At 41.0% G+C, this 26,356-nt stretch overlaps 1 protein-coding gene across 3 annotated transcripts in view; it reads left to right on the top strand.

The window, feature by feature from the left end:
• The window catches only part of LOC127006616 (discoidin domain-containing receptor 2-like), a 390,501-nt gene that overhangs the window by 148,178 nt on the left and 215,967 nt on the right, over window positions 1-26,356 (top strand). For all 3 annotated transcript variants that reach the window (XM_050876726.1, XM_050876725.1, XM_050876724.1), the window contains exon 3: window positions 16,416-16,441. The gene's annotated coding sequence lies outside the window, so the exon portion shown is untranslated. The remainder of the gene's footprint in view (window positions 1-16,415; window positions 16,442-26,356) is intronic.

Raw genomic sequence — 26,356 nt, 5'->3', positions numbered from 1 at the left:
ATGAGCACTTGCTCTCGTCGGGAGGGTACCTGCTGGCGAAAGTGAGTCCAATTCGTGATCAGGCCGTGGTGAATTACACACACACACACATACACACACATACACACACACACACACTAGGCAGCTTTAACAGGATTTATGATTAAAATTACCACCTTCGATTTTTTTGTGAGGGAATGGTCAGTATGGCCACCCAGGCTCTCTCTCTCTCTCTCTCTCTCTCTCTCTCTCTCTCTCTCTCTCTCTCTCTCTCTCTCTCTCTCTCTCTCTCTCTCTCTCTCTCTCTCTCTCTCTCTCTCTCTCTCTCTCTCTCTCTCTCTCTCTCTCTCTCTCTCTCTCTCTCTCTCTCTCTCTCTCTCTCTCTCTCTCTCTCTCTCTCTCTCTCTCTCTCTCTCTCCTCTCCTCCTCCTCCTCCTCCTCCTCCTCCCATTGCGCTCTTTATATCTCCGTAATTAACACTCTTAATCTTTCTTTGCCGCTTACTTTCCCGTCCATCATGATTAATTTCTTTACTCTCTTGCTTTCCTTCATTCCATCCTGCTTTTATTCTGTCCCTCACTCTTCCTTTATTTTCTTAGTTCATTGTTTTCTTCCTCTCTTCCTTCCCTCCTATATTCATTCATTTTTTGCTGCGTTCTTATATTTCTTCCTCTCTTCCTTCCTTCCTTCATTTCTCCAGTTTTCCCTCCTTTCCTCGTCCCTTCCTTCCTATCTTCCATATTTCTTTAGCATCGTCCCTTCTTTCCTTCTTTCCCCTCTTCCTTTCATTTATTTTTACCTTTTTTCTGTTCTTTCTTTAATTACTTTCCTTCCTTGTTCACCTACTCTTTCCTTCCTTTCTTCTTTGTCTTCCTTTTCTTTCCTTCCTTTCCTTGTTCCTTCCTTTTTCCTTCTTTCGTTTTTCTCTTTCTTTCTTTCGTTTCTTCCTTCCTTCCTTCCTTCCTTCCTTGCTTCCTTCCTCCCTTCCTCTCTCCTTCCTTCTTTCCTTCCTTCCTTCCTTCCTTCCTTCCTTCCTTCCTCACTTCCTTCCTCTCTCTTTCCTTCCTAACTTCCTCCCTCTCTCCTTCCTTCCTAACTTCCTCCCTCCTTCCTTCCTAACTTCCTCCCTCCCTTCCTCCCGTCCTTCCTTCCTTCCTTCCTTCCTTCTTTTAATCGTAGTTACGTGATATTTCTCCTTGTTTATGTTCTACGTTTAATTATCTTGTGCTTTTTGTCGTTCTCTCTCTCTCTCTCTCTCTCTCTCTCTCTCTCTCTCTCTCTCTCTCTCTCTCTCTCTCTCTCTCTCTCTCTCTCTCTCTCTCTCTCTCTCTCTCTCTCTCTCTCTCTCTCTCTTTTTCTAATTTATGAGTTTGTTTAATCGTCTTTAGTCTCTTCACCTCCCATTCTTCTTTCCTCCTTCCCTTCTTCCTCTTCCTTACCTTCCTCCCTCTTCCTCTCCCTCTCCTTCATCACACTTTCCTTTCATCCCTCGCTTTAATAATGTCTCCTTTTTATTTCAGTTAACTTCTCTCCTCCTTCTCATCTTCTTCCTCCTAAGCTTTCCTCCTTAATTTCGTTTTCTCTCCTATTCTTCCTCTCTTCTCTTTCATTTCTCCTTTGCTTGCTTACTTGCTTCTTTTCTTCTGGCTCCCTTCTTTCCTCTCCTTTCTTAAACTTTCATTTATCCACCTATTCCCTCCCTTCCCTTTCTCTTCCTTCCTTTCCTCCTCTCTATGGATTCCACTAATTCATCAACGTCATTACCCATACATGTCTTTTCCTTCATTTTCCTTCCTTCCCTCCTAGCTATGGATTTTAGTAATACCTTCAAGTACTCATTCATCTCTTTCCCTCTTTACTTCCCATCTTCATTTTTCTCTCTTTCCTCAAACCCTCCATTTCTTCACCTCTCCCCTTATTCTCTTCTTCCCTCCGTCTCCCCACCTTTACTTCCTCCCCTCCATTTCTCCACGTCTACTATCATTCTCTTCGTCTCTCCACCTTTCCCCTTATTCACTCCACCTCTCCACACCTCTCCCTTCATTCCCCCAACACTGCTCGGCTGCCTCTTCATCTCTCCCTTCTTCCCCTCTGCGTCTCTCTCTCCCCTCATTCCCTCAGCCTCTCAAACTCTCCCTTCCTTCCTCCCATCCCTCCCATCATTCCCACCATTCTCCCCTCTCCCCTCTCATTCTCTCCATCTCGTCATTTTGTACCCTCCTTTCCATCATTACCTCTCCCTCTTCCTGCTTCCCTCTACCTCTTTCCACCCTCCCTCCTTCTCTATCCAACCATCCCTTCGCCCTTCCTTCCTTTCCTCGTCCCTTCTTTCCTCTCTTCCATATTTCTTTAGCCTCGTCCCTTCCTTCCTTCGTTCCCCTCTTCCTTTTATTTATTTTTACCTTCTTTCTGTTCTTTCTTTAATTTTCTTCCATCCTTCCCTATTTTCCTTTCTTTTTATCTTCCTTTCTTCCTTTCTTCCTTCCTTTTTCACCTACTCTTTCCTTCCTCTCTTTCTTGTCTTCCTTTTCTTTCCTTGCTTTCCCTCCATCTCGTCACTTTTCCTCCCCTTCCCACCATTACTTTCATTTTCTCCCTCCTTCCCTCTACCTCTTCCCACCTTCCCTCCTCTCTCCAACCATCTCTTCACCCCTCCCCTCCTTCCCTCCAACTCGTCATTTTTTCCCTCCTCCCACCATTACCTCTCCCTCTTCCTACTTCCCTCTTCCTCTTTCCACCTTCCCTCCTTCTCTCTCCAACCATCTCTTCACCCCTCCTTCCCTCCAACTCGTCATTTTTCCCCTCCTCCCATCATTACTTTCCCTCTCTCCCTCCTTTCCTCCATCTCTCCACCTCTCACCTCTCCCTCCCCGCGCCTCCTCCGTGTCATTACAACTTGGCCAGACTCACGCCAAGTTTTAACAAATTATTGCTCGCCGCTGTAGAACCCGTCGTTAATATTGCGTAGGCCGCGGCGCTCCTCCTCCCCCTCCCCCTCCCCCTCCTCCTCCTCCTTTTCCTCTTTCCCTCCTTCTCTCCTCCTTCACTCCTCCTCCTCCTCCTGTATTGCTTTGTCACCGCTCCTTTCTCCCTTTTCCCATTTTCGTTAATATTCTGTAAGGTCGTTTTTTCTTATTTCTTCTTTTACTTTTTTTCCATTCTGTTGTTACGCTTTCACCTTTTCTTTCTTTTCTCCTTTTCCTCCTGCTCCTCCTCCCTTTTCCCTATTTCTCAGTCATTCCTCCTCCATCCTGTATCTTTTGTGTCTTCCACCTCCTCTTCCTCCTTTTTTTCCTCTATTTTTTTCAGTTATTCCTTTCACATCCCGACTCCTTTTGTCCCCCCTCCTCCTCCTCTTCCTGCTCCTCCTCCTTTTTCCCTATTTATCAGTCATTCCTTCTCCATCCTTTATCTTGTCTCTTCCTCCTCCTATTCCTCCTTTTTTTCCTCTATTTTTTTCAGTTATTCCTTTCACATCCCGAATCCTTTTGTCCCTCCTCCTCCTCCTCCTCCTCCTCCTGCTCCTCCTCCTTTTTCCCTATTTCTCAGTCATTCCTCCTCCATCCTGTATCTTTTGTCTCTTTTTCCTCCTCTTCCATTTTTTCCTCTTTTTTTTTCAATTATTCCTTGTACATCCCGAATCCTTTTGTCCCCCCCTCCTCCTCCTCCTGCTCCTCCTCCTTTTTCCCTATTTCTCAGTCATTCCTTCTCCATCCTGTATCTTTTGTCTCTTTTTCCTCCTCTTCCATTTTTTCCTCTTTTTTTTTAAATTATTCCTTGTACATCCCGAATCCTTTTGTCCCCCCCCCTCCTCCTCCTCCTCCTCCTCCTCCTCCTCCTCCCGTATTACCTGGCTCCTTTTTAACCCCTTCCCTACACCTTTCACCTGTTCGGTTCTCACACCTGTCACTGTTGCGTTTTCTCCCTCACTTCACCTTGTTATTACCTGCCGATCACCGAGGGCTATTAATTGATTGCCTGTCTGTCTATCTGTCCGTCTGTCTACCTGTCTGTCCTCTCACCTGCTCGGCCCGCCACCCACCTGTCTGTTTCATTAGTTCTCTTACCTGCCCCTTTTCTTTGATTGGTCTTTAGTTTTGTTTTGCTTTCTTGTTTTATTTATTTTTTTCGTTTATTTTAGTTCATCTCCCTTTACTTTCCCTTTCCCTCTTTCAAACTCAGTAATATCCCTCCCTTTCTTCCTCCCTTTTCCCTCTCTAATATTTCCTTTTTCCTCTCCCTCTTTGCCTCCTCTTCTATTCTTTTTTTCCTTTACTTTCTTTTTATTTTTCTTTCTTTTATTTTCTTCCTTTTCTAATATTTTCCTTTTGTCTTTTTACCTGCATCTAGTTTTTTTTCCCTCTTTCCTTCTCTTTCTTTAGTTTACCTTCCTTACTTCTTTCCCTTTATTCGTATTATTGCTATTTTCCTTTTCTCTATTTCTATCTGCGTCTAGTCTTTTTCCTTTCTTTCTTTCCTTACTTTAGTTTTTCTACCTTACCTGTTTTGTTCTTTTCTTCTTCCTATTTTCGTCTATTTTAACTTCCAGCTTTTATTCAATACACCTATCTACAATTTTCCTCCCTTTTTTTACTTTACTTTTTTTTTGTGTGTGTTCGCCTCTCTCCTGTCTTCCTTTGATTTGCATTCCTTACCTTTCCTATTTTCCTTTTTTTTTTGTATATTTCTACCTGCATGTATTGTTTAATTAGGACATACCCATCAATATCTTTACTCTATTTTTTTCCTTTTACTTACTATATTAATCTTTTCTTTGTTTTTACCTTGCACAACCATCATCATCTCCGTTCTTTTCCTTTTTCCTTTTTTCTATATTTCTTTTCCTTTATTTTTACCGCAAACTTGTCTCACCTTGCCTTGCTTACCTGCCTCAGCCCGTCACCCGTCCGCCTGTCGTTCACCTGTCTGCTCTATGCCCGTCACACCTGTCCGGCTTATTGGCTCGCCGGAAATCAAAGTGGCGGGCGGCTTGCGTATTCCAGCGGCGCCTCTTTCATGTGTGTGTGTGTGTGTGTGTGTGTGTGTGTGTGTGTGTGTGTGTGTGTGTGTGTGTTTTGAGTCCGGGTGGTGAAAGAGAGGAAAGGAAGGGAAGGAGAACGGGAGAGAGGGGAGAGGAGGGGGAAAAGAGAGGGGAGTGGGGAGAGGGAAGTGGAGAGGGAAGGGAAAGCGAATGGAAGGAGGGTTGCAGAGTGGGGTAAAAGTGAGTTTGAAAGTGTAAAAGAAATAAAAGAGAAAATAGAGGAGATAGAAAAATGAGGAAAAGAGGGAGGAAAAGAGGAGAGAAAGAGAGGGGATGAAGAGAAGGGGGAATTTTATTGAGCTTGAAACATAGTGAAAAGAAAAGAAAGGAAAATCTGTAAGTCTGTAAGAAAGAAAAAAACAAACAAAGAAAGTAGGGGAGATGAAGGAGGTAGGGAGGAAAAGAAATGAAATGAAAGGAAATAAGGAAACAAAAGAAAGTGAAGGGGGAAGAAAGTGAGGAAAGAAAGTGGAAGAAAAGGAAATAAAAAAGAAGAGAAAGTGAAGAGGGAAGAAAGTGAGGAAAGAAAGTGGAAGAAAAGGAAATAAAGAAAGAAGAAAAAGTGAAGAGGGAAGAAAGTGAGGAAAGAAAGTGGGAGAAAAGGAAATAAAGAAAGGAGAGGTGAAGAGAAGGGGAAATGAGGAAATGAAGTGAAAGTAAATAAAAGGAAACAGAGAAAGTAGAGAAGATGAGGAGAGGGGGTAAAGAGAAGAGGGGGTACGGGAGAGAGAAAAAGGGGGGGAGGGAGGGGGGAAAGTAAGCGAGCCTGAAATGAAAAAAAAGGAACGTAAAAAAAGTCGAAGGCGTCACAAACTCGTGGTGAGGAAAGTTAGTGTGTGATTAGTGTTGTTGTCCTCCTCCTCCCTCTCTTATCTTCCTCCTCCTCCTCCTCCTCTCCCTCCTATCCTGCTCCTCCTCTTCCTCCTCTTTCTCCTTCACTTATTACTACTACTACAACTACTTCTACAACTATTCCTTCCTCCTCCTCCTCCTCCTCCTCCTCATCCTACTACTACTACTACTACTACTACTACTACTACCACTACTACTACTACTACTACTATTCATCTTTATTCCTTTACGCCAAGTTCTTTTACGCAAAAACGAAACTGAGGTGGAGGAAGACGAAGAGAAAAAAAATAGGGATAATATTAAGAGAGAGAGAGAGAGAGAGAGAGAGACTGGAAAGAATGAAGATGAGGATACAATAACCCGAAGGAGGAAGAGGAGGAGGAGGAGGAGGAAGAGGAGTAACAACCACGTCTTTTCTTCCGTAAACTCTCCTTTGTCTTCATAAAGTTTGTCTTGTGTTTCCTACTGATCCTCCTCCTCCTCCTCCTCCTCCTCCTCCTCCTTTTAGTGGAGAATGAGTATTTGCTCTGTTTTTTCTTTATTTTATTTGAAGAGGAATAATAGGAAGAAGAAGAGGAGGAGGAAGAGAGGAAGAGGAGGACAAGAGGAAGAAAAGTAATGGGGTTGCTCTGCGTTATTGTGTGTGTGTGTATGTGTGTGTGTGTGTGTGTGTGTGTGTGTGTGTGTGTGTGTGAGAGAGAGAGAGAGAGAGAGAGAGAGAGAGAGAGAGAGAGAGAGAGAGAGAGAGAGAGAGTGCGAAAGAGAATAATAACAGTAAAGTCAACTAATCCTTTGTTAATGCCTTTAATTTAATATCACTCCTATTTTTATATTTCCTTTTTAATACAGAAGTCATCAGAGTGTTTCATTTCCTCCCTTTTCTTGCCTTTCTCTTGAGCGGCATCGAAATAACGTCAACACACTTAGATAATACTTTTTCTTTGACATCACATCTATCTTAATATTTTTTTTGTATAGAGCAAACGTCATAATGTGTTTCCTTTTTTCCCCTTTCTTCCTTTTCTCTCATGCGGCCTCAAAACACCGTCGCTTTATTAATATCCTTAATTGAATATCTAACCTTAAATTTCGTTTCCTTTTTATAATAGAGAAAGTCACAGTGCGTTTCTTTTCTTCCCTTTCTCTCTTCAACGGCGTCCGGATAACGTCATCAATCTTTAGTAATGCCTTCATATATGTACCTTTAATTAAACATCACACCTTTCATTATGTCTCGTTTTTAATAAAGATGAAGTCATGGCGTTTCCTTCCTTCCCTTTCTCTCTAGCGGCTGTAGGATAACGTCACCGTGCTTGAAATGTCACACCTTTCATTAATGTCTCCCTTTTTTAATAGTGAAATGAAGTCAAGGGTCTTTCCTCCCTCCCCGTCCGGGCGGCGTGAAGGAAGCGATCAAGCCGTGTTAAGATTTCTTGCTCCGCGCGTCCAAGTTGATGTTTTTGGAAAGTTTGAGCGAGGCGAATGTTGGACGTGTTGTGTTCGCGTAGCCTCGGCAGCTTTAACGGTGAGCAACGCGAGAGAGAGAGAGAGAGAGAGAGAGAGAGAGAGAGAGAGAGAGAGCGGTGGAAACTGTCATGTGGTCTCTCTCTCTCTCTCTCTCTCTCTCTCTCTCTCTCTCTCTCTCTCTCGTATTGGTTGTGTGTATCCTGACTCTTCGGTATGTCATAAAACTCTTCTTGTGCTCTTCCTCCTCCTCCTCCTCCTCTTCCTTTTCTTCTCCGTACCCCATATCTTCTACTTGTCTTTTTTATTCTTTTGTTGACCTAATTCGCGTCTTATTTCCCTTCTTATCCTTCTCAGCCTCACTTTTCTTTCTCATTCTTCTCTTCTTCCTTCTCCTCTTCCTCCTCCTCCAGTAAATCCTCCTTTAAGTCTTCCGCGTCCACTGAATCCTCCTCCTCAAGCAAATCCTCCTCGTCCTCCTCCCAACCACCCCTCCTCCTCCTCCTCCTCCTCCTCCTCTTCATCGCGTTCCCGTCGCCTCAACACTTTCCGAGCGAGGAACTTTCCGACGCACTGGAGCTAAAGATTAATATGCGAAGTCCTGTCCGTGTTTGTTCTGTCCCTGGAAATTGGGGCGGGGCGGGGCGAGCGGGAGCGTGTCGGGGCGGGGCAAAGCGGGGCGTGGCGGGGCTGAGCGGGCGTGACTGGGCGGGGCGATGAATAGGAGGGGAAGGGGTGGGGATATGTAGGAAGGGGATTTAAACGGGTGTGTCTGCGTAGGAGGGAAAGGAAGAGCATAGGTATTAGGAGAAATGAGTATGAGTGGGTTTTGAGTAGAAGAGTAGAAAAGGGTGTTCAAGGGAAGGGGGGCGGGTTTGTGAAGGGTTGAGTAAGGATTGATAGAAGAGGAAGGACTGTGAAAGGGGTGGGGAAGGGAAGATGAGGCTGGGAATTGGGTGGAAAGGGTTGGGAAAGGATAAAGAAGGTTAGGACGCAAAGAAGAGAAGAGAGGATGTGTGGTGGGTAACGATTTGAATGAAAGAGAAGAATAATGAAATAAAATGAAAGGGAGGGGAGGAGAAGAGAAGGGAAAAGAGGTGTGAAGGAGAGAAAATAAATAAAAGTGAATCAATATGGAAATGATAAATGTTCAAAGGAAGGGAAATACAAGTGAATGAAAGGGAAGAGAAAAAGGGAAGAAGGAGAGAAAAGGAAATGGAACAGATTTAAAAGGGTTAGGGGAAAGAAAAGAAAGGAAAGGAAAATGAGAAGGGAAGAGGAAAATTGTTTGAAGGGAAGGAAAGAAGAGGAAAGTGAATGAAAAAGGGAGAGAAAAGGATGAAAGGAAGGAAAGTAAAGGTAAAATGAATGAAAAGAGAAGAGGAAAAATGTGGGAAAGGAAGGAAAGGGGAAAAATGAATGAGAAAGGAAGAGGAGAAATGTGCAAGAGGGAGAAAAGGAAAAAAATGAACGAGAAAGATGAAAAGTGTGTGAATGGAAAGAAAGAAAATGGAAAAAGAAATAAAGGGAACGAAAGGGAAGGGAAAAGAAGATTTGATAGGAATGGAATTGCTATATTGTGGGGAGAGAGAGAGAGAGAGAGAGAGAGAGAGTTGTAATGGACTGAGAGCAAGGTTATCCGTCTTCACATTAGTTTATCATCTGTCTTCGTGTGTGTGTGTGTGTGTGTGTGTGTGTGTGTGTGTGTGTGTGTGTGTGTGTGTGTGTGTGTGTGTGTGTGTGTGTGTGTGTGTGTGTGTGTGTGTGTGTGTGTGTGTGTGTGTGTGTGTCTAGTCTTTTCATACCCCACAAAAAAAGAAACAATAAAGGTAGAAAGAAAGAATAGTAAAAGAAGTGGAAGGAAAAGTTAGAGTACACGTCACAGGGCTCTATTCAATCCTCCGTCACCTTGCGGAACATGAAAGATACAAATTTTAGCCCTTAATCGTTACTGCCCCCTCCACCCCCCACCCCCCAAAAAACGAGCATAACAAGTAAAGTAAAAAAAAAAAAAAAAGGCAAGTAAAAGAACACCCCCCCAAAAAATAGCCTTTTATTTTATTTATTTTTGTGGACTCTTCAAGACCCTCGGAACATTTATTTCAAACCCAATTTCTCCTAAAAAATAGTAAGGAAAGGCAGAGAAAGATTATATACAGGCATTTAAAAATATAGTTCTTCCGTCTGTCTCTTCATATTTTTTGTAGAATATCAATGATTTTCTCTCAACAATTCAATCTCTGTTTCTACCCCAAAAACATGGAAATAAAAAACTAGGAAAGGCAGAAAAAGATTATATACAGGCATTTAAAAATATAGTTCTTCCGTCTGTCTCTTCATATTTTTTTTGTAGAATATCAATGATTTTCTCCCAGCAATTCAATCTCTGTTTCTACCCCAAAAACATAGAAATAAAAAACTAGGAAAGGCAGAAAAAGACTAATACGTAGCCTTGAAAGAAAATAAATCACACAGAGACACAATCTTTCAATCTGTCTCGCTTCTTTTTTTTTGTGTGTGTGTGTGAACATTAATTTCTAACACTACTCGCACCAACAGGTTAATTAGGGAAGTCAGGTTAGGTTAATTGAATGTTATGGTAGATGTGATTAAATATTTAGAGTAGTCTAGATTAAAGGTCGTGCTATATTAGGTCGAAAGCTGTGATAGGTTAGATTAGGTTGTGTTGATTATGTTGTTATATAAGTTAAGCTCTTTGGATTCTTTTTAGGAGCAGCGAGTAGCGGGATTTTTTAAATTTTTTTATTATTCTTTCCTTTTTTGTGTGTGCCCTTGAGCTGTCTCCTTTGTTGTAAAAAAATTATGAAGGATTAGGTTATGTTAAAGGTCAGGTTAGGTTAATTAAATGTTATGATAGATGTGATTATATGTTGAGGTACGTTAGATCAAAGGTTATGCAATGTTTGGTAAAAGTTATGATAGCTTAGATTAAAGGCTAGATTAGGTTATGTTGAAGGTTAGGTTGTTATATTAGGTTAGCTTTGATGAAGATTAGGTGAGGTGAGGTTAGGTTAATTAAATGTTGCGATAGATGTGATTAGATGCTGAGGTAAGTTAGATTAGGTTATGTAATGTTAGGTTAGAGGTTATGATAGCTTAGGTCAAAGACTAGGTTAGGTTATGTTGAAGGTTAGGTTGTTATATTAGGTTAGCTTAGATGAAGATTAGGTGAGGTGAGGTTAGGTTAATTAAATGTTACGATATATGTGATAAGATGTTGAGGTAAGTTACATTAGGTTAGGTTAGGTTGTTATATTAGGTTAGCTTAGATGAAGATTAGGTTAGATTAAGTTAGGTTAATTAAATGTTACGATATGTGTGATTAGATGTTGAGGTAAGTTAGATTAGGTTATGTTAGGTTGATATATTAGGTTAGCTTAGACGAGATATGTGTGATTAGATGTTGAGGTAAGTTAGATTAGGTTAGGTTAGGTTGATATATTAGGCTAGATTAGATGAAGATTAGGTTAGGTTAGGTTAATTAAATTTTAAGATATGTGTGATTAGAAGTTGTGGTAAGTTAGATTAGGTTCTGTTAGGTTGTTATATCAGGTTAGCTTAGATGAAAATTAGGTTAGGTTAGGTTAATTAAATGTTGCGATAGATGTGATTAGATGTTGAGGTAAGTTAGATTAAGGTCATGTTATGTTAGTTAAAGGCTGTATTAGGTTAGGATAAAGACTCGAGTAGGTTATGTTGAAGGTTAGGTTGGCCGTATATTAAAGATTAGGTTAGGTTAGACCCTCCTACAACACTTTAAACCTATTCGTACCCTCTGTTTGACCAGGAAAGGCTAAGTTACAAGTAAAACACAAATACAGAGCTTGAAACACACCTGAGTACAAAAAGCTTTCCGCCTGAGCCTGGAAACGGGAAGAAAAGTCGAGGGAGGATGCCACAACTTTGTGTGAGAGAGAGAGAGAGAGAGAGAGAGAGAGAGAGAGAGAGAGAGAGAGAGAGAGAGAGAGAGAGTTCAAGCAATATATGAAGCGGAACGGAAGGGAATAATATCCCGACGAAAAGAATAAAGCTAAATGGTGATAAATTATGAAGAGAAGCTAAGGAGAGAGAGAGAGAGAGAGAGAGAGAGAGAGAGAGAGAGAGTCCAACCCATTCTCAGGAGAGCTTCAATCTTTGGTAATTGGTTTCCTTCCTCTCGTTTTTCCTCCTCACTTCATCCCACGACAGGTGATTAACACAATAATAACAACAACAACAACAACAACAACAAACACAGCAGCAACAAAAGCAGCAGCAGCAACAACAACAACAACAAGCCTAACAACGCCAACGACAACAGCAACATCTATATAAAAAATAACAACAAAGAAAGCAAGAAAGAAGAAAAAAAGAGAAATGAACTGTATCTTTCCCTCTTCTTCTCCTGCTTCTGTTTTTCTTTTTCTTCTTCTTCTTCTTCTTCTTCTTCTTCCTTTTCTTCTTCTTTTCTTCTTTTTCTTTCCTTCTTCTTCTTCTTCTTCCTTTTTCTTTTCCTCCTCCTACTCCCCTTCGTCCTTAACTTTAGCGAAAACGAACGAAAAATAATATAATTCTCTCTCTCTCTCTCTCTCTCTCTCTCTCTCTCTCTCTCTCTTGACTTTCGTTTCGTTCCCTGAGAGATTTTACGGTTCACTGCTTCAAAGGGTTACGGTTCGAAGCTTCGTTCCGTGCTTCGGGGCTTCAGAGGCTGCGAAGAGGCGAAGAGCACGGCGTTAGCGGGTTAAAGGGACTCGGCAGCTCATTATAAGGGTTCAGGGGTTCGTGTAAGCAGATGATGGTAATGAGAGAGAGAGAGAGAGAGAGAGAGAGAGAGAGAGAGATTATTTCATGTTCTGGTTTGCGTGCTCGTCCTTCTCTTTCTTGCCCCGTCCTCTTTCTCTTCCCTCTCTTTTTTTTCTTCCTTTTCTTCATCTTTTTTTGTTTTTGTTCTTGTTTTTGTTCGTTTTTCATAATCTTCTTTTTCTTCACCCCAGGGCTGACGTAAAGGGACGTTGAGAGGGGGCGGGGGGGAGGGGGGGGGAAGCAAGGAGGGTATGGGACGCCGTACACCTGAGAAAACAGGTGTTTGGTTAATTTAGAGACGACGTTTGGGAGGCTTAGTTAGGATGTTGTTGTTGTTGTTGTTTATGGAAGATCTTTGTTACTTTGTTCTCTTTGTGTTTGTGTGTGTGTCAGTCTGTTTCTGTTTATCCGTGTGTGTGTGTGTGTGTGTGTGTGTGTTTCTCTCTCTCTCTCTCTCTCTCTCTCTCTCTCTCTCTCTCTCTCTCTCTCTCTCTCTCTCTCTCTCTCTCTCTCTCTCTCTCTCTCTCTCTTTTCACTCAGGTCCTGTCAATATGTTGTCCTCGCCAGCTTCACTCTCACCACCTTTTCAATAACCTCCATTCACCACCACCAGCATCATCACCACCATCACCACCAGCATCATCACCACCACTACTAACTCCACCACTCCCACGAATTTCCCTACTTTCCTCGACCAGGATTTCTCTTATCACTACTACGATTTTTATATTTTACTTCTCCACTACTATTTCGATCACCACCACGGAGGTTTAAGGGATTCCGGTAGATAATGAGTTAGTATAATATCTAGCCAAAAAAGTAGTTAGAGTTAGCTGGTTAGATATTTAGTTAGTTAAATAATTAGTGAATCAGTCTTTTTTTCAGTATTTTGTGGTTTTATAATATTTTGTTGTGTTTATCCTGTTTTTTTTTTATATTATCCATATTTGGTGTCTTATTCGCATTTTACTTTTTTTTTTTTTTTTTTGCTTTTTTTTTTATATCATTCATTTTGTGGTGTTCTGTGGTGGTCTGGATGAGCCTCTTTGTCCCCATAAAAGACTCATCCATAATTAGGTTAATGATGTTAGAGGCGAAAAGTGGATGATGTGTGTTTGTATTTTATTGTATTAATATTTAATTTTACTATATTTTATTTACTTATTTAATTGTTTTATTTGTTTATTTTATTTTATTTAATCTATTTTTTATTTTTTATTTTATAAGTTTTATTTTATTTTTATTTTATTTCTTATTGGTGTTTTTTTCTTTCCTCTTTCTTTTTTACATAATTTTATTGCTGTTCCTTTTCTTGATGTTGGTTTTCTTTTTCGATGTCTTTTTCTCTTTTATATCATCCCTTCTTGGTGTTCTTTGTTGGTCTGGGTGAGCCTCTTTCCTCTCAGAAGAGACCCACCCATAATTTTGGCGATGTTGACGTTAGGACCGAAAGGTGGATGAGGTTTGTTTCCTTTTCTCGATGTTGTTTCTATATTTTACTTATTTTCATTTTCTGTTTTTTTATTGCTACATTATTTTTGGACGTTCTTATTACATTATCTTTTTTCCGTTTTTTTATACCATACATTTTTTGGACTTCTCTTTTAGTCTGGATGATCCGTGTGTATCTTATGCTTTTCTCGTTGTTATTTTCTAAAAAATCCTTTTTTTCGGTGTTCTATCTTATATTATCCTTTTTTGTCCGGTTCTGGTTTGATATTTAATAATATTATTATTTTTTCTTTTTTTCTATTTTCTTTTTGGGGAGTGAATGGATGTTTGTCTAGTCTCCTTCCACCCTTGTTTTCGTCTTTCCCTTTCCCTTTCTTTATTACTTATCTCTACCCCCCACCCCCCCTCACCACCACCAGCACCACCACCACCACCACCACCACTATCTCTTCTTACGTTGCCCTTGTTTTCTTTCTCCCTTTACTCCACCATTCCCTATCTCTCCCCACCACCACCACCACCAGACCGACAGACAGACAGACAGGTGGACAGGTAAACTTGCGTATAATTGATCAGATTCACATACGTTTCCCCTACCGCCTCCCTCCTTCCCTTCCATCCTCCTCCTCCCTCCCTACTACCCCCTCCCTCCACACCTGACTTCCCCCAACACCTGCCCGCCCGTGACTAATTTTAATCCGTTTATGAGGCTGGGATAGCCGGCCCTGTATGTGTGTGTGTGTGTGTGTGTGTGTGTGTGTGTGTGTGTGTGTGTGTGTGTGTGTGTGTGTGTGTGTGTGTGTGTGTGTGTGTGTGTGTGTGTGTGTGTGTGTGTGTGTGTAATAATAATAATAATAATAATAATAATAATAATAATAATAATAATAATAATAACATTAATGATAATAAATGGTTTGTTCATTTACAATGATATTTATATGAGTAATGGGGGAGGTGGGGAAGGGTGATTGGTGTGTGTGTGTGTGTGTGTGTGTGTGTGTGTGTGTGTGTGTGTGTGTGTGTGTGTGTGTGTGTTGGGGTGGAGGGGTCATGTGATCATGTAGGTATTACTGGCCTTTACAAGTGCCGGTATTGTGCTAAGCCGGTATCTGTCCGTGCGAGCTCTGAACACACACACACACACACACACACACACACACACACACACACACACACACACACACACACACACACACAAAGTTTTGATGGTGCTGCACTTTTTTTTTTTTTTTTTTTGCTACCGAAGTAGTGATTAAGACCAAGTAATTAGCGCATTGATGAAGGGCAGGTGAGGCGCTTAATTAGGCCTACCTGGAATTGCGCGCAGGTGTGTGAAGGTGTGTGTGTGGGGGTGAAGGTGAGGTGATATTTGTAGTTTTTATTTTCTTTATTAATTTGTCTTTTCTATTTTCTATTTTTTATTTGAATTTTTTATGTGAATTGATTTATCGGCTTGTTGTTGTTTTTGTTGTTGTTGTTGTTGTTGTTGTTGTTGTTGTTGTTGTTGTTGTTGTTACCATTCTGTTATTTTGATGTTCTTTTTCATCCACATCTTTTTTTTCACTCCTCCTCCTCCTCTTCCTCCTCCTCCCATTCATCATCATCATCATCATCATCATCTCTTCTTTCTCTTCCTCGTCTTCCTCTTTCTCCTTTTCGTATCATTATGTCTGCGAATATTTCCTCATTATTAGTAATAATTTCAACGATCTTTAAGTTTGTACGAAGTTTGTAATTACTTCTTCCGTATCTTATTACTTCGTTACTTATTACTGCTCACATCTTTTCGCTCTGTCACTGCGTGCGGGGTTAATCTAATTACGGTTCCGTGTACTTATGAATATATCTTTGTTTATTGATGAAAATTAGTGTGTGTGTGTGTGTGTGTGTGTGTGTGTGTGTGTGTGTGTGTGTGTGTGTGTGTGTTTGCGAGGTAATAAAGCACTCAGAAAAAAAAAACTTGACATGTCAGAAATTAATATGCTCGTTTGATTCAGTTTGCCATTTTTCTTCTTTCCATTACATGCATTTTCGTTTCTTTGTTTTTGTTTTATTCTTTTATTTCCATATGTTTTCTATTTACATTTTCCTCCCTGTATGTTGTTTTATTGGCCTCTTGATCGACTTTCTCAGGGTATTTTTTCTATCTTTATTTTGTATATATTTTCTTTTTTTCTATTTATCTTTTCTATTTCTCTTTTTGTATATCATTTCTATTTTTCCCTTTGTACATCAGTTCCAGTTACATATTTTTGATCTGTTTTCGATTGCATTATTTTTTCATTTTTTTCATTCTCATTTTTATTTTTTTCACGTTTTTATTTTTTCTACAGTATCGCCTCAATCGGTGTGTGTGTGTGTGTGTGTGTGTGTGTGTGTGTGTGTGTGTGTGTGTGTGTGTGTGTGTGTGTGTGGGGCTCACTTGTTTTAATTACCGCGAGAGCCTCGTTTTTTCCTCGCCTTGACACATGTGAGGTAGTTTTTTGAGGTGGAAAAAACATTCATCTTTTTTTTTTTATTTGTTCTCGATTCCTCACGTCTGTCTGTCTTGTATCTGTCTGCCTGTCTGCCTGTTTGTCTGTCTTGTCTGTCTGTCTGTGTACGCGTCGTTCTCTCCTTCTGTCTGTCTGTCATCTCTCTCTCTCTCTCTCTCTCTCTCTCTCTCTCTCTCGTGAATAATTAAAATGACGAGTCACGAGGTGCAACTTTAATCTGAAAGTTTGTGTGCGTGCGTTTGTGTGTGTGTGTGTGTGTGTGTGTGTGTGTGTGTGTGTGTGTGTGTGTGTACGTGGAGTGAAATACTTAATTTTTTTTTCTCTTTCAGGTGACAACGGCGTGACTCTCCCGCAGGTAAGATACTTCAGGTGTGCTTTGGAGGTGGCGAGGGGGAGGGAGGACAGGTAAAGGAAGGAAGGACAGGAGGGAGGGAGAGGGAAGGGAAGGGAGAGGGAAGGGAAGGGAGAGGGAAGGGAAGGGAGAGGGAAGGGAAGCTGAGGCAGGTGAGTCGATTGAGAAAGGATCAGACTAATGAGCTGATGGATCATGTAATTATGATTTTCACGAACTATTATTAAAATTATTGTTATTATATTTTTTTCTGTTGGTACTACTTCTGTTCTTAATTTAATCCCTAACACCGTAATTTGTGTCATTTTATACTACTACTACTACTACTACTACTACTACTACTACTACTACTACTACTACTACTACTACTACTACTACTACTACTACTACTACTACTACTTCTACTACTACTACTACTACTACTACTACTACCACTATATTACTACTACTACTACTACTACTACTACTACTACTACTACTACTACTACTACTACTACTACTACTACTACTACTACTACCAGTTAAGAGTAAAAACAGAGACAGACATTCAGACAGAGACAGACAAACAGACAGGCCGACAGAATCTTCAGCTGTTTACCTTGCCTCACCTTAATGACTTATGCAAATTCTAATGCACTGTGTCACGCTAATTACTACAGCATAATTAGGGTCGTTAAAAGTCTGTCTTGACGAGCTGGGGACAGGGTGGGAGAGAGGAGGAAGGGGGTAGAGGGAAAAGGGAATGATTAAGCTAAAGTTTCAATGAATTCGTCTCAGATGGTGGTGATGGTGATGGTGATGCATGGTGATGATAGTTGTAGTGATGATGTTGATTGCGGGGGTGATGAGAGGGATAGTAGAGGTGGTGATATGGGTGGTTATGGTGGTGATGGTGATTGTGGGGTCGATGATGAAGGTAGTAGTGGTGGTGGTTATGGTGGTGATGGTGGTGATGGTGGTTGTTGTGTGGTGAAAAGCTAAGAGATGACCTAGATAAAAAGGATAAAAAGGAAGGTGTGTGTGTGTGTGTGTGTGTGTGTGTGTGTGTGTGTGTGTGTGTGTGTGTGTGTGTGTGTGTGTGTGTGTGTGAGAGAGAGAGAGAGAGAGAAAGTAAAAATAAGTATAAATATATTAGCCACTGATGGTTCGGTCCACTTTGCGGGATAGCAATCAAGTGGAGTGAACCAGGTGCCTCCTCTTTCTCCTCCATTTCCTCTTCCTCTTTCTCCTCTTGCTTCTCTTCTTCCTCTTTTCTCCGTTTTTTTCATGTTTTTCTTTCGGTGTGTTCATGTGTTCCTCCTGTTTGCCCTCTTCTCTTTTTATTCATTTTCCTAGTGCCTCTTCTTTCTCTTCTTTTTCCTCTTTCTCTCTTTTCCTTGCTTCTCTTCCTTTTCTCTTTCCTCTTTCTTTCATGTTTTTTCCTCTCGGTGTGTTCATGTTTTCCTCCTGTTTGCCCTCTTTTTTTTTCATAATATTTTCTTGATGCCTCTTCTTTCTCTTCTTCTTCCTCTTTCTCTTCTCCTTGCTTTTCTTCCTTTTCTCTTTTCTCTTTTTTTCATGCTTTTTTCCTTTTGGTGTGTTCATATTTTCCTCATTTTGCCCTCTTTTTTTTTTCGTTGTCCTTTTCGCGGTGCCTGCTCCCTCTCCTCCTCTTCCTCTTTCTCTTCTCCCTCTTACTCATCCTTTTCTCTTTTCTCTTTTTTTTATCATGTTTCCCTCTCGGTGTTTTTGTGTGTCCCTCGTTTTGCCCTTTTTTTTTACATTGTACTTTTAGTTTTAGTTTTCCTCATCCTCTTCCTCTTGCTTCTCTTCCTCTTCTCTTTCCTCTTTTTCATGTTTCCCTCTCCCTCTCTCTTTTGTTCCTTATTTATCTCACCAGCCTGCTTTCTCTCCGTCTTCCTCTTCCATTTCATCCCCTTCCTCTTCCTCTTCCTATTCCTTTTCTCTTTTTTGTAACTTTTACTCATCCTCGTTTCTTCTTGTTTTGTTTTCGCCTTTCCCACCAACCCTCTTCCTCTTCCTCCTCCTCTTTCTCTTGCTTCCCTTCCTTTTCTCTCAATGTATACTTTTATTCGTCTTCCTTACGCCTTTTACGCCAGTCAGTCAGTCAGTCAGTCGGTCCATCAGTCATTCAGTCAGTCAATCAGTAAGTCAGACAATCAGACAGTCAATAAGTCAATCAGTCAGTAAGTCAGCCAGTCAGTCAGCTAGTTAGTCAGTTAGTCGGTCAGTCAGGCAGTCGGTCAGTCAATCTGCCAATTAATCAGTGTGTCAGCCAGTTAGCCAGTCAGTCAGTCAGTCCTCCAGCCAGCCAGTCGGTCACTCAGTCAGGCAGTCAGTCAGCCAATTAGTCAGTCAGTCAGTCATCTAGTCAGTCAGCCAGTCAGTCAACCAGTCAGTCAGCCGCTCAATCAGCCAGTCAGCCAGTCAGTCACCCGAGATCGAGCAAGGCAAAATCAAGCAATTATTTTCTTGCTCGCAATTTCTCTTGTTCTTGTCAATGATACGCCTCGCTTCTCTCTCTCTCTCTCTCTCTCTCTCTCTCTCTCTCTCTCTCTCTCTCTCTCTCTCTCTCTCTCTCTCTCTCTCTCTCTCTCTCCCCCCCCCCCCTCCTGTAAGCTGAGCGTACGTGGTCTTGTCACTGCCATGAACGCGTCAGTAAAATATATAAGAGTACAAGAAGAGGAGGAGGAGGAGGAGAAGGAGAAGGAGAAGGAGGAGGAGGAGAAGGAGGAGGAGGAGGAGGAGGAGATAGTCAAAAGCGTGAGTGATAACAGCGAATAGATGAAGGGGGAAAGGAATGTGAGAAGGAGGAGGAGAAGGAGGGGGATTGGCAAAGAAGGTGACAGGAGTAGGAAGGGAGTATTGGAAGAGGGGGAAGAAGAGGGAGAGGAAAAGAAGCAAAAGAAATAAAACAGCAAATATCAAAGTTTCCAACCAAAGAGTGTGTGTGTGTGTGTGTGTGTGTGTGTGTGTGTGTGTGTGTGTGTGTGTGTGTGTGTGTGCTTCGATAGGGGCACAGAACTGGAAACCGATAGAGGGTAGTGGACTGAGAGAGAGAGAGAGAGAGAGAGAGAGAGAGAGAGAGAGAGAGAGAGAGAGAGAGAGAGAGAGAGAGAGAGAGAGAGGGGGGAGGGGGGTCGTCAGGTGGCCAGGTGAGAGCTAACAAAGGGCAGGTGAGGACATTTTTACCGCCCGGGAAAGAAAACAATACACGACCCTGATCAAAGGAGAGCAAGAAGGGCGGACGTAATAATTAGGTGATAAAAGAGTAAATGGAAGGAAAGGTAAAGAGAGGAAAGAAGGTAGAGGTGTAATTATGATGATGAATAGAGTTGGTGAATAAACGCAAATGTGACACAGAGTAGAAATAAGAATATCAAACAACAATTATTATATGAATGATAATGATGATGATGGTAATACTGTCATAATAATAATAATAATAATAATAATAATAATAATAATAATAATAACAATAATAATAATAATAGTAATAGTATTAATAAATATAATAATAATAATAATAATAATAATAATAATAATAATAATAATAATAATAATAATAATAATATGAAGAAAAAAAAAACGGGAAGATGATAATAAAGAAAAGAACATAGTGAAAAAAGAAAACAAAGAAAAGAAGAAGAGGAAAAAGCATATAAAAAAAGTATAGAATGTAACGGAAAAGGAAGAAAAGAAAATAATAGAAAAGGGGGTGAAAGTGAACGAAAAGAGGAAAACGAAAATAAAAATAAAATAAGAAAGAAGACAGGCAAGAGAGAAGAAAATAGTACGCATAAAAGAAAAAAAAGAAAAACGAAGAAGACGAGGATAAGAAGTTCACAGATACAAGCAAACCATTGGGGAGAAATAGACCATGAGAAGGAGATGGAGTGGAAGAGGAGGCGATGAAGAGGGGAAAATGAAGTGAAGTGAGATGAATGGACACGATGAGTTTAAGAAGAAGGGAGAGAAATGAAGCAGGTGACAAGGTAAAGAGGAGGAGGAGGAGGAGAAAGAAGAGTAGGAGGAAAAAGAGGAAGAGGAGGAGGAGGAGGAGAAGGAAGAGTAGGAGGAAAAAGAGGAAGAGGAGGAGGAAGAGGAGGAGAAAGAAGAGGAAGAAGAGTAGGAGGAAAAAGAGGAAGAGGAGGAGGAAGAGGAGGAGAATAAAAGAGGAAGAAGAGTAGGAGGAAAAAGAGGAAGAATAGGAGGAGGAGGAGAAAGAAGAGAAAGAAAAGTAGGAGGAAAAAGAGGAAGAAGAGGAGGAGGAGGAGGAGAAAGAAGAGAAAGAAGAGTAGGAGGAAAAAGAGGAAGAAGAGGAGGAGGAGGAGAAAGAAGAGGAAGAAGAGTAGGAGGAAAAAGAGGAAAAAGAGGAGGAGGAGGAGAAAGAAGAGGAAGAAGAGTAGGAGGAAAACGAGGAAGAGAGTGATGCAGAAGAACAAGAAAAAATGAAAAGGAGGAGGAGAAGAAAGAAAAAGTAAAAAAAAGAGGAAGAAGATGAGGAAAAAGAAATAAAAAGAAGACGTAGAGAAAGAAGAATAAGAAGAGGAGGAAAAAAAGAAAATAGTGGAAGAGTATGAGGAGGAAAAAAAGAAGAAAAAGAAAAGAAAGAAAAGGGGAGGAAGAAAAAGCAAGAGAAAGCGTAATAGGAGGAAGAAAAAGGAAGAAAGAATGAGGAAGGAAGGAAAAAGGAAGAGTAGGAGCAGGAAAAGGAAAAAATAGGAAGAGGAGGAGGAGGAGGAGGAGGAGGAGGAGGAGGAGGAGGAGAGAGAGAGAGAGAGAGAGAGAGAGAGAGAGAGAGAGAGAGAGAGAGAGAGAGAGAGAGAGAGAGAACAAAAGCTGCAGCACGCCATTGAATTATTAAAGCGAAAGGCGATACTGTGGATACTACGATTTTTTTGTTGCACGTTGAAAGGGGATATGGAGGGAGGGAGGAGGAGGAGCGGGAGGAGGAGGAGGAGGAGTACAAAGGAGGTACAAAGGAAAAGCAAACAACAACAGACCTCTTGGCCCAAACTAGGCTGTTTGTTGTTGCTATACCTTCCACTCTAATCTACGAGTCAGAGACACAGGACAGCAAAGGCGAAGGCTCCTCCCCTCCCACCAGTCATTCCAGCCGAGGCTGGCACGAAGAGGAAGAATACCATGTAGTATAGAAAAACTACAATGGAATTTTATATGTACAGAAGGAAGATCATACACGACAACTAAGCTAACACTACTTCCTGTTAGACCGAAGCAAAATAGCGGATGTTCGGGTTAGCTTGTAAATATTTGTCCAGTCGGTTTTTGAACGTGCAAATAGTTTCGCTTTTGACGACGTTTTCAGGCAGTCTAGGGATCATTTTCGTGGCTCGACGCTGCACCCTCTCGAGTTTATCAATATCTTTTCTGTAACAGGGAGGCCAAAACTGAGCGCAATACTCAAGATGTGGGCGAACTAACGAATTGTAGTGTCAATTTTACTTTTTCTGATTTGTGTTCTATCCTCGGAGGAGGAGGAGGAGGAGGAAGATCATGAGAAAGAGGAAGAGGAAAATTAAAAGTCAAGGGAAAGAGGAAGAGGGGAAAAAGGGAAAGGAAGAGTGGAAGTTATATACTTAATCTCTCTCTCTCTCTCTCTCTCTCTTTTATCTATCTGTACCTCCACTATTTTATTTACCTATCATAACTTTTTATCTCATAACTTTTATCTATCTAGTATTTGTCTACTCTACATAGTGGGGTTTTTTTTCTATCTACATACGTATATACTCATTAATCTATTCACCTTCCCGTCTATCTGTATATCAATGTGTCAGTTTGTCTGTCTACTTATTTATGTCTTGTCTTCCTCCCGAAATTGACCTCTCTTTTTGGCCACTCCTTTGACCTCTATTCAGGAGCAGTAAATAGCGGGCTTTTTTTTTATATTTTTCTTTACGCCCTTGAACTGTCTCCTTAGCTGTAAAAAAAAAAAAAAATCTGCCTGCCTGTCTTTCTATTTGTCTGTGTCTATCTGTCTGTCGCTCCGTCTACCTGTTTTCGGAGTCACTAAATTCCGATCCCTGTGGCAGCAGAAATGAAAATGCAAAGAGGAAAGAGGATATGGAGCTGAAAGATAAACTCCTCTTCCTCCTCCACCTCCTCCTCCTCCTTCTCGTTCCTCTCCTCTCTTCCTCCTCATCTTTTCCTCCTCCTCCGCTTCCGTTCTTTACTTCATTTGTCTGCTTTTTTATCCTTTTTCCTTCCTCTTTTTGTCATAATCCTCCTTGAAGAGAGAGAGAGAGAGAGAGAGAGAGAGAGAGAGAGAGAGAGAGAGAGAGAGAGAGAGAGAGAACAGAACTAGCATTAATGATTTACTTAACTTTGTTTTTTCCCAATTGAATTAATCTTCTTAGTCTTTCGATCCTAAAAGACCCTTGATATTTATATAGGAGAGAGAGAGAGAGAGAGAGAGAGAGAGAGAGAGAGAGAGAGAGAGAGAGAGAGAGAGAGAGAGAGAGAGAGAGAGAGAGAGAGAGAGAGAGAGAGAGAGAGAGAGAGAGAGAGAGAGAGAGAGAGAGAGAGAGAGAGAGAGAGAGAGAGAGAGAGAGAGATGGATATATTGGTGGGAATATGGAGGGGAAGGAGGGAAGAATAGAATGGAGAGAGGGAGAGTGAGTGAGAGGAGGAGGGAAGGGAGAAATTGAAATGGAGAGGTTAGGGAGATTGATAGATGGATGGTATGTGGAGGGGAGGAAGGGAGGGAGGGAGGAAGAGGAAGGAGAGGAAGGAAGAAAGGAAAGAAAAATGCAGGAGAGCGAGAGATGGAGTAGGGAGGGAAGGTGAAGGAGGAGAGGAGGGAAAGGAAGGGAAGAATGGTAAAAATAGAGATAGGAAAGAAGATTAAAAAAGAAGTAAACGAAGTAAAGGGCAGGATAAAATAGGACAGGAAAAATGAAGAATTAATAAGGAATAGAGGAAGGAAGGAAGAGGAAAATAAATAAAGGAAGGAAGGAAGGAAGGAAGGGAAGAATGGTAAAAAAGAGAGATAGGAAAGAAGATTAAGGAAAAAAAGTAAATGAAGTAAAGGGCAGGAAAAATATAGGACAGGAAAAATGAAAAATTAATAAAGAATAGAGGAAGGAAGGAAGAGGAAAATAAAAAAGGAAGGAAGGAAGAAGAGGAAGGTCAGAGGTGAGTGTATGTGATGGATCGTGTGGGTAAGGAAGGCAGGAAGAAGAGGAGGAGGAGGAGGAAGAGGAGGAGGAGGAGGAGGAGGAGGAGGAGGAGGAGGAGGAGGAGGAGGAAAGAGAAGGAGCGAGAGGAGGAGGAGGAGGAGGAGGAAGAGGAGATAAAGGGCAAAAAAAAAGGAGATAGAGGAAAGTGAACGGTAAAAAGAACAAGGAGATAGAGAGATGAGATGGTGTAAGGGGAAGAGAAGGGAGGAGATAACAGATGAGAAGAAGGAGAAGGAGGAGGGGGAGGAAGAGGAGATAAAGGGCAAAAAAAAAGGAGATAAAGGAAAAGGAGGAGGAGGAAGTGAACGGTAAAAAAGAAGAACAAGGAGATAAAGAGATGAGTGGAGGAGGGGGAAGTGAAGGGAGGAGATAACAGATGAGAAGGAGGAGGAGGAGGAGGAGGAGGAGGAAGTGAAGAGCCAGAACAACAACAAATTAAGGAAGAGCAAGGAAAAGAACAGGAAAAATAGGAAATAGAGGAAAAAAACACACAACTATTATATCTGATTTATTTGCTTTAAGAAAAAAAAATCAAAGTGTGCTGGAAGGAATAAAAAAGAAAGAAAACAGCAGAAAAATCTATACTCAGAAAGGAATAAAAATAAAATGAAAAGAAAAAAACCGATGAAGTGTATGAAAGAAAAATCATAAAGGGATAAAAAAGAACAAAAGAAAGATATAAATCGATGTAGAAAGTTTTTATTTGTTTTTGTTGTGAAAGAAACGGTTCGTGTGTGTGTCTGTGTGTGTGTGTGTGTGTGTGTGTGTGTGTGTGTGTGTGTGTGTGTGTGTGTGTGTGTGTGTGTGTGTTTGCTTTTATTTTGTTGAGAAAGCAAGAAATATGTGGTGCGACACTTGAAAGAACAGAGAGAGAGAGAGAGAGAGAGAGAGAGAGAGAGAGAGAGAGAGAGTACAGCAGTTTCTCGATATGTTGGTGGCTGAGGGCGGGAGTTTCGGTCTGTTGGCAGGTATTGGGCGGGGATATTGGGCGGGGAGGGACGAAGAAGGAGAGGGTTGGGAGGTGAGTTGGGGTAGAATAGTGGTAGCTAACTGGGCAAGCAAACTGGGCTGGAAAAGTCGTAAATTGAATAAAATAGAGTAGTGAATTGAGCTGGAAAAGTCGTAAAGTGAATAAAATAGAGTAGTGAATTGAGCTGGAAAAGTCGTAAACTGAATAAAGTAAATTAGTGAATTGAGCTGAAAAAGTCGTGAAATGAATAAAGTAAAGTAGTGAATTGAGCTGAAAAAGTCGTAGAATGAATAAAATAGAATAGTGAATTGGGCTGGAAAAGTCGTAAAATTAATAAAGTAAACTAGTGAATTGAGCTGAAAAAGTCGTAAATTGAATAAAGTAAACTAGTGAATTGGGCTGAAAAAGTCGTAAATTGAATAAAGTAAACTAGTGAATTGAGCTGGAAAATTCGTAAAATGAATAAAATAGAGTAGTGAATTTAGCTGGAAAAGTCGTAAAATTAATAAAGTAAACTAGTGAATTGAGCTGAAAAAGTCGTAAACAGGAGCAGTGATTAGCGGCGTTTTCTTATTCATTCACATTTTCTCTTCAGCTGCTTCCTTTACCGTTAAAAAGAGAATAGATCGAAGTAGAACAGTGACTATGGCTTTAAATTGGTCTCTAATTATCCCGGTAACATCGCTGTAATAGTGTTGGCGAAAGATATATATTGCCAGAAGGCCAAATTAATGTTAAGGTTACGGAGAACTTCACATATGTTAACAGGGCATTAATATAAGTGACGTGCTTTTACAGGTCGGTATAGATAGAGCTGAAAAAGTCGTTGATTATGCTAGAGTTCAGACTGTTGACAAGGCAGGCTCTCTCTCTCTCTCTCTCTCTCTCTCTCTCTCTCTCTCTCTCTCTTTCCTATATAAACATCAAGAGTCTTTGAAGATTTGAAAATTAAGAAGATTAATTCAGTTGGAGAAAAAATAGTTTAGCAAATCATTCATGCTAGTTCTGTTCTCTCTCTCTCTCTCTCTCTCTCTCCGAGGAGGAGGAGGAGGAGGAGGATGACAAAAAAGAGGAAGGAAAAAGGATAAAAAAGCAGACAAATGAAGTAAAGAACGTGTAGTGAGTGTCCGGGTTTCAAAGTTTCCAGATTCCGCCGCCAGATGGAAGTGTCATCGCAGCACCTGACAGCTCAAACACGTGTCTTGCTAGAGTATTACGTTTCCAGCAGGGAGTTGGCGCGGGCAATGTTCCGTTTAAATATTTCTCCCTGGAGATGAGTCCGTTTTGAGCAGGGAGTAGCGGGCTTTTTTTTTTATTATTATTGTTTCCTTTTTTTGTGCCCTTGAGCTGTCTCCTTTGTTGTAAAAAAAAATAATAATAAAAATAAAGGCTCGTGTTGTTTTATTTTACGGAAACGGAGACAGCTCAAGGGCGAGAAAAAGAGAGGAAACAACGAAGCCCGCCGATGCCGCCCCTGCAAATAGTGTATGATATAATTGCATAACTGTACAGACAAGCTTTACTATGTGTGAGGGGGGATGAGGGGGGGAAGGGGGCGGGCTAGTGGATTGGTATGGCGACCGTGACTTTATTTTTTGTTGTCCTCTTTTTTTTTTTTTACAGCAAAGGAGACAGCACAAGGGCACAAAAAAAGGAAACAATAAAAAAGCCCGCTACTCGCTGCTCCTGTAAAGCATCCGAAGAGGTGGCCGAAAGAGCAGTCAAGTACGTGAGAAGAGGTGA

This window comes from Eriocheir sinensis, chromosome 33, assembly GCF_024679095.1.
Source record: "Eriocheir sinensis breed Jianghai 21 chromosome 33, ASM2467909v1, whole genome shotgun sequence".
In the NCBI taxonomy this organism is placed as follows: Eukaryota; Metazoa; Arthropoda; class Malacostraca; order Decapoda; family Varunidae; genus Eriocheir; species Eriocheir sinensis.
Note: the sequence above shows the minus strand (reverse complement) of the source record. Positions and strands in the feature narration are given on the sequence as shown.